The following is a 6916-nucleotide window of genomic DNA, read 5'->3' as shown; positions in this document are numbered from 1 at the left end:
GGGGACAGGGGGGAGGATGCCGAAGGGAGGGAGCGAGGTTGCGGGCCAGCAGCGCAGCCGCCAGCTCTCAAATTCGGGGGCCGAAGCACGGCCGCCAGCAGCTCCTCTCCCCCTCTTCCATCACACGGACACGACTGTCACGGCCCGAGCAAAGCGTGGCATGACAAAATGGTGTTTTCTCCCCTTGTGCCCTCCCTTAGCCTCTCCACAAGAGGCACAAGGCAGAGCCTGCTGATGGTGCTGTAAATCAGGCTCAGGGCATTTGCTGGCCGTGGTGCTGTTATTATCAAAGATGTGGCTCTGATCCAGACTTCATTAAAAATCATCATCTTTTGAAATACCTTCTGCCTGTTTTTGCAGGTATTTTCAGTTTGCAGGGGAAACCCTGGCAACATTTCAGTTATGTATATGTACACTTTTGACCTCTCTTGGAAAGGCTCAGGTGCAAGGCACAAGAGCACCTCCCTATAATTTGATATGGTTGTATTTCTATGAGGGCCCTTTTTCAAAATTTGTTCAAAGAACCAATAACTCCCACCAAAAAAACTTCCATCAGTCAATCAGAAGTTGCTAAATATTAATTTCCAACACAGGCATCATCTTTTGACAAGACCAACTACAAATTCCAAGCCAACACAGAAACAAAACCTCCCACCTGGGGCTGGGCAGAGATTGTTTGGAAATCTGCATTTCTTTGTCAGTGATGGCAGTTCCTGTGTTTCCTTCTCCACCTTCACAACCCATGCTCTCTATCCAAAAACCACATTTGAAGCAAACATACCTTTTTCTGCTCATCAATATCACCTCCTATATGAGACAGGATAGGAAGCAGCCCAAATTTTGGAGCGAGGAAGGCTCCTGATGGATGGATGAGAGGTCAGTCCCATTTATAACTGATTCATGGAGTGTTTTCATGTGCAGAGCATTCCCAGAAGTTCCCTCCTTAGCACCTCAGCTCCCTCAACATCTCTCTCTTAATGCACTCCTCCAGACACAGGAATCATTTCTGCTCTGAAAAAAGACAATTTCATTAAGCTGTGGGGTTTTTAACACAAGAGGAGCTGACATTTTGATTTACTTCTCTGATTCACACCAGAGAATTCCAGATCCAACTCTTTGTCTGATGTAACAGTCATGAACACTGATTTTCTCACCTCCCTTCACAGATGCAAGACCACTTGAACCCCTGTGGCTATCTAAGGCTGTGTGGTTGCAAAAGCAATACCAGAGACAAATCTGTTCATGAACCAGCCACACTATTTTCAAGCTGGCAGATAAACTAGAAAATACCAGCTTGCACAAGCCTGAGCCCTGCAACAGTAAGGAGCAATGTCACCTTCAGGATCTGAGCAAGGTATTCCAAGAGTCCTGCTTCATGACTTTGATGATTTCTCATGGCTCACCTTTGCATGCATCCTGCCCCTCTGCTGCTGGTGAATGGGGGAAGTGGACAAGGGAAAGGGCAGGATACAAGCAAGTCCTGTTCAACATCTCACCACACTGGATTTTCTTTTCAGTCATTCCTATTTTTAAGAAAGTGGTTATTGGTGATGGAGAGAGGCAGGGACAACTGACTCAGTGATCAGAATCTGATTTTACTGTGGGCTACATAAGCTTATATATCATTCTAGGAAAGCTAGTAATTTTTTACTAGAATGGTTGAGTTAAACATCATACAAACATACAAACAAATGTGCATTTCTTGATTCAGTCTTCTCCCTGTCACCAGGCTTGAGTCAATCTTCAAAGTTCTGTTTGTTCCTGCTAAGGCATCCTGGCTATTAGATCTCTTATGCTAATCCAAATTACTCTGGATACTCCAGAGTAATTTCTTTACTTTTACTTTTACTTTTTACTCCAAAAACTCTTATGCTAAGTCCAAATTACTTTCTGATTTCACCATAGGCGGGGTTTTGGGGTCTTGTTCCCTGTGGCACTGAGATTTGCTTAGGCTAATGGTCAAATGCAAGCTCCTTTTATTCTTTCCTTTCTTTCCAGAAGAAAACTGCAGTACTGGGCCTGAACACACCTGGCATTGGCAGCAGGGCACAGCCAGGGAGTGCTCAGAAGAGCTCGCTATCCATCTCTGAGACTTTGGTTTCACTTCTCTGCCTTGCAGCTCTGCACAAGCAGCCAGGCAATGCATCAGCTCTCTACCCTTTATCTGCCCTCTCTCTCACTGAAAATGCAGCAGCCTTTCCCAAGCCAAAATGCAAAATGCTTGTGAGGAACAAGGATTTATCACAGGAGGTATAGAAAAAGTGTGACATGAAGGCAGGTTATGTGCCTGGTCCCACTGGTCCCAGCTCCTCCACACCAGGAAAGCTATTTTTGTTTAGTACAAAAGGCAAACTGGGAAGTCAACCTGTCAGCAGTCTTGTCCTTCCCCCACCACAAGGCTGGTAAAAAGGCACATTGTGAAAAAGAAAATATTTTTTATTGTTGCTGTTGTTTGTTTTGGCTTTTGGTTTTTTGGGTTTGTTTTTTTTGAGAGGGAGCCATTTAACATACAGTCAAATCCTATGACAAAATAAGGTAGTTATGAGAAAAATTACAGAGACGAATTTATTTCTCTGGGACCAGAAGTTTGGAAATTCCAGATGCCTGCAGGGCAGCCACCATTTTGCACAATAGAAGCGAAGCACTGGATTTTATACATGCTTGTGCTATTTTTGTAGGAATACTTTATTTTTTCAGTATATTTTTCAAAGTATTTTGCTTTTTTTTCTGATGTTTTTCTTTAATCCAAAATAAAGTAATTTGCTCAAAAGGTTACAACCAAAACACCATCTCTGTGAAGAGATATTTTTTAATTTGGTCATAAGGCACTTCTGTAATAAATTACATCACTACATTTCATTCCTTAATTTTATATTTATGTTAAATCCAGCTGTGTTTTTCAGTTTACTCTGAACACAGACCAAGACTTGAGGACTCAACTGATTAAGAAAATAATTTTAAAGGGCAACTCAAGTTTCTGAAGGGATGTGTTGTGCTCACTTATAGGATCCAACTCTGTTTGGAGTTACCCAGATCCATAACCTCCATTTTCATCACAGCTGCTTTCTGCAATGGAGCAGGGGAGTGATGTTAATGCTGCTCACCATCCTTGAGACAGGTGATGTGCGTGTCCTATGGAGAAACTTTGGACAATGCTCCTGGACCAGGTTGCTTGGACCAGATCTCTTGTTTTGGGGAACACAGGGTGTTTGTTTTGGCACCACAAAGTGGTGCAGCTTTGCAGGAAGAGGCCAGGAGCTCTTAAGCTGTTATCACACTAGTGGCATCTTGTTTTGAACGTGACAAAGATGCTCCAAACTCTGTAATACTTAAGCAATGGCCAACAGCTACAGTTTGTTGTTGCTCAAGAAACTTCCTTGTTGAGTAGCAGCAGCAGCGATGTGCCCAGCGCTGCAGCTGGAGAAATGGTCTGTGGGGGCTGGTTGCTGCACAGGCACAGAAAAGAAGGCAGACATTGCTTCTTACACCCTCCAGCATTACAAGGCTGTAATTAAATCCCGTTTTCCAACACTCTGTATAAGCCTGAGGGGACAAGCTGGCACGTGAAGCCTGCAGGGAGTTGGACTCAGCACGCAGAACAAAAGCAGAGACGCTCCCCCACCATTTTATTGTCTGTTTATTGAATGTATCTTCAGCTCTGCTGGGAACTTCCCGGCACATAGGCTTAAAATGGAGCCTCTGCTTTTTTTTTTGCTTCATCTCTTCAGGGGCAAATATACTGAGCCATTGATTAGGTTATTTTGGGATCGTGGCACGGCACAATTGCTTGCTGTTACTCTGGCAGTCATTTCTCAGAAGCCTGTTAAGCACATTTTATAGAGCCCTCGAAAACACAGAGCTACCCAAGAACATTTTACACAGCACGTTTCTGATGTGCCTTTGTGTGCAAGTTGTTTGTGTCTCGGCAGCAGCCAAAGAGCCATTTGGATGTGTTGGTTGCTATAGTAATTACTTTTCTTGGGAACTAAAATAATAGCTTACAGCTCCTGCAGCTCGCTGCCGTGTAGGCTGCCTTGAACCAGAGACACTTCCATTTTGTTTTGCAGGGGGTTGGGGACTCTCAAGTATGCTGACAGACAGACTTCCCTACCTATGCTTGTGCAGCTAATTTCGAATTTAACCTTTGCAGAGGATGTGCCACAGGTCTGAAGGCTCAAAAATAAAAGTACCTTATGAAACAATAGGACAGCTTTGCAGCTGCGGTTTCTGATGGAGTGAAGATTTGGATTTGCTTTCCATTCACTGTCACTGAAAGCTGGTAAGAGAGAGACTGAGGCTCATGCTGCGACTGATTTTCAGTGCTAAGGACGCTACAAAACACTGGGTGTGGGGCTTAGAGGAGTTTCAAAAATGCCTAAGCAAGCCAAGCAGGAACGTGACAAGGGGGGAAGCTCTGCATTGTTCAACATTTTTCACTCTGGTGAGGTAACTCCTGTTTGGACCTGCATCTTTGGAGAGGGCAAGAGGGTCTCACAGTGGACAAAACAGCCTTTTGGAGCAACCCAACAGCGGCAGTCACCACCTCCCCCCTTCCATCTGCAGGCACAGAACATTTCTGAGTGACATTTTAAACTGCAGCTCTGGATGTCTGCTTGATAGGACAATGTGCAGAAGCATTTCCCAGCAGTAGGACAAACCTCATGCTCGTGGCTCTGGAAAGGTCTTTCAGTCACTTTGGGCTCCTGGACTGACAAACTGGGGATTTCTCTGCAGCTTGCAGACAGGTGGGCTGGCACAGCATGGCACTTCTGGATCTGCCAAGGAAGCAGAAGAGGGGCAGGGGAAAGTGGCACAAGAAGTGATAAGCCTGATTACCCTCCTGCATCATGAAACAGCTGCAGGTTGACTGCAGCTCAGACTCTTGACTCACAGAGGTTGACCTATATAAGGGTCCCAGCACCAGCAATGAGTACCAGTTTGGTTTTGCAGTCAGAGACCAGCAAAAGGTGGGGAAGATACAAAAAAGGGGTCAGAGAAGGGAGCAGGAGGAGCCAGGATGAAAGCAGAGAGAAAACAAATAGGGAAAGCATTTTACCTCCCAGTGCTGTCCTAGAAAATTTGCTCTCAGATGTGCACATGGCTGCATTGGCAACTGGCAGGGAGATGCCAAAGGGAGATTAGAGCATCATCTGCTAAAGGCTGTGAAGGCAAAACAGTTCCTGTTAGAGCAACAGCTACACAGAGATGCAGGGAGGGGGGTGTTTGGGGAAACCACAGGGCAAAACTGGGCCTTCATGTGTGAGGGGGATGTGCTTGGCTTGCAGGCAGCAGGTGATAAGAACTTACTTCCCATGTGTAGATGAGCAGATCTTCCCCCCACCCCCTCCCCAATTTAGGCATAGCATGCACACAGGTTTTGTGCCTGCACAGATCTGCAGCTGAAGCACAGTGCTGTACCAACAGAGCTCGAGCAGCCAAGAGCTGCATGAGCATCATCACTCCCCCCAGGCAGTGCTGGATAAAGGGCCCTTTCCCATGGCCACCTGTTTCTTCTGTTTGAGGCTTGAATTTAACAATACTGCTGCAACTAAAGCTGGGTTTCCTATGGCCTTTGTATAAACCTCTCAGGCTGTTTTCTGCTTTTGTATCAGAATTTTTAGCTTCATCTTTAGTCCTGGGGGATTGTGGTGTACCAAGAACTTAAAATTGTCCCTGAAGCACAGCAGTAGAAGCAATATTTAGGATGCAAAATCTGAAATACAAAGGGGAAAAAAAGAGTATTTATCTGGCAAGATGCTTTAGGAAACAAAAAAGTAACTCAAAGGCATGTGAAGATAAAATTTCACTATCAGTCCAGTGTATTACTTGATTCTGTAGATTACTGTCCTCTTTGAAACATACCACCTGTATTCACAGTTGCCAACACCTGCACTTTTAGCAAAGTAACAAAATTCATTTCTTTACCCACAATGGGTCAGGTGTGGGAGAATCTTGGCTTTCCTTAAACAAGAACTCTGCAGATGTTGTGGGAACTTTAAATCATAATTGAAAACATGATCCAGCTATGAGATGCAGACTCCAGTTACCACAAAGTGAACAAAATAATTCAGACTGATTTAACCACAAAAATATGACTCCTGATTTTTAAGCCGTGGCTTAGGGGAAGAACAGGACAGGACTAATTCATGATTTTTGATTTCCATTGATCTACAGAATGATTAATGAGAGTATTTCTGGACCACTAAATTTTTCTTTAATTTGGGAGTCAATTTTGTTATGAATATTTGGCATTTGCAATGAGCTGCTAGTGATTTAGAACATGTACTTTAGGAAGCCTTGTTATATTAAGAGCAAAAGCTGCAGCTATGTTAAAAATTCAGGGAGGCTGCAAAAACTTTTCTCTACTGCAGAAACTGTTTGTACTAGACAAGTATTCTTGTTGGCAAAACAATGATTTCTTCTCAGCCACAACTCTTCTCCAGCAAAGACACTACAAGATAAAAAAAAAAAAAAAATCTCAAAAGTTTGCTCTCCCATACATCATTAAAATTACTTATCTTACATTACAATATAACAGGTTGCCTGTCTAAATGTGTGGCAGCAGCTGGACAATGCATGAATGCTCCTGGAGTGTGAAAAGCTGAAGTGTCACCCACATAAGTGTGTCAATGGCACCTTAGGGACATGCTTCATCAAGTGCAACTTCCTAGCCAAGTCACTGGGGCTCTGAAGGGGCAGTAAAGATGCTCCACAACCCTCATTTTTATAAACAGCACTTCCTCAGGCACGGAGGTTGTGCCAGCTGAAAGAGTAGTCCTGCATAGCTCAGGTGGTGAATTTTGTTGCAGTTGCACAAGAGAAAACTGAGTGCACAGAGATACCTACCAAGAATTCACTGAGCCTGATCCTTCACCCCCACCAGAGTGCTGGCAGCTGTAGCTGGCAGCAGAAGCCA

General features: G+C 44.2%; 1 protein-coding gene across 6 annotated transcripts in view; it reads right to left on the bottom strand.

The window, feature by feature from the left end:
- The window catches only part of GALM (galactose mutarotase), a 28135-nt gene that overhangs the window by 15380 nt on the left and 5839 nt on the right, over nt 1–6916 (bottom strand). For 3 of the 6 annotated variants that reach the window (XM_033513223.1, XM_033513221.1, XM_033513226.1), the window contains 3 exons: nt 5057–6451; nt 4659–4775; nt 782–1011 (listed from right to left, as the gene is read on the bottom strand). The gene's annotated coding sequence lies outside the window, so the exon portion shown is untranslated. Of the gene's footprint in view, nt 1–781; nt 1012–4658; nt 4776–5056; nt 6452–6846; nt 6906–6916 lie in introns of those variants that run through there. The other 3 variants (XM_033513222.1, XM_033513225.1, XM_033513224.1) reach the window with 3 other exon arrangements.

This window comes from Parus major, chromosome 3, assembly GCF_001522545.3.
Source record: "Parus major isolate Abel chromosome 3, Parus_major1.1, whole genome shotgun sequence".
In the NCBI taxonomy this organism is placed as follows: domain Eukaryota; kingdom Metazoa; phylum Chordata; class Aves; order Passeriformes; family Paridae; genus Parus; species Parus major.
Note: the sequence above shows the minus strand (reverse complement) of the source record. Positions and strands in the feature narration are given on the sequence as shown.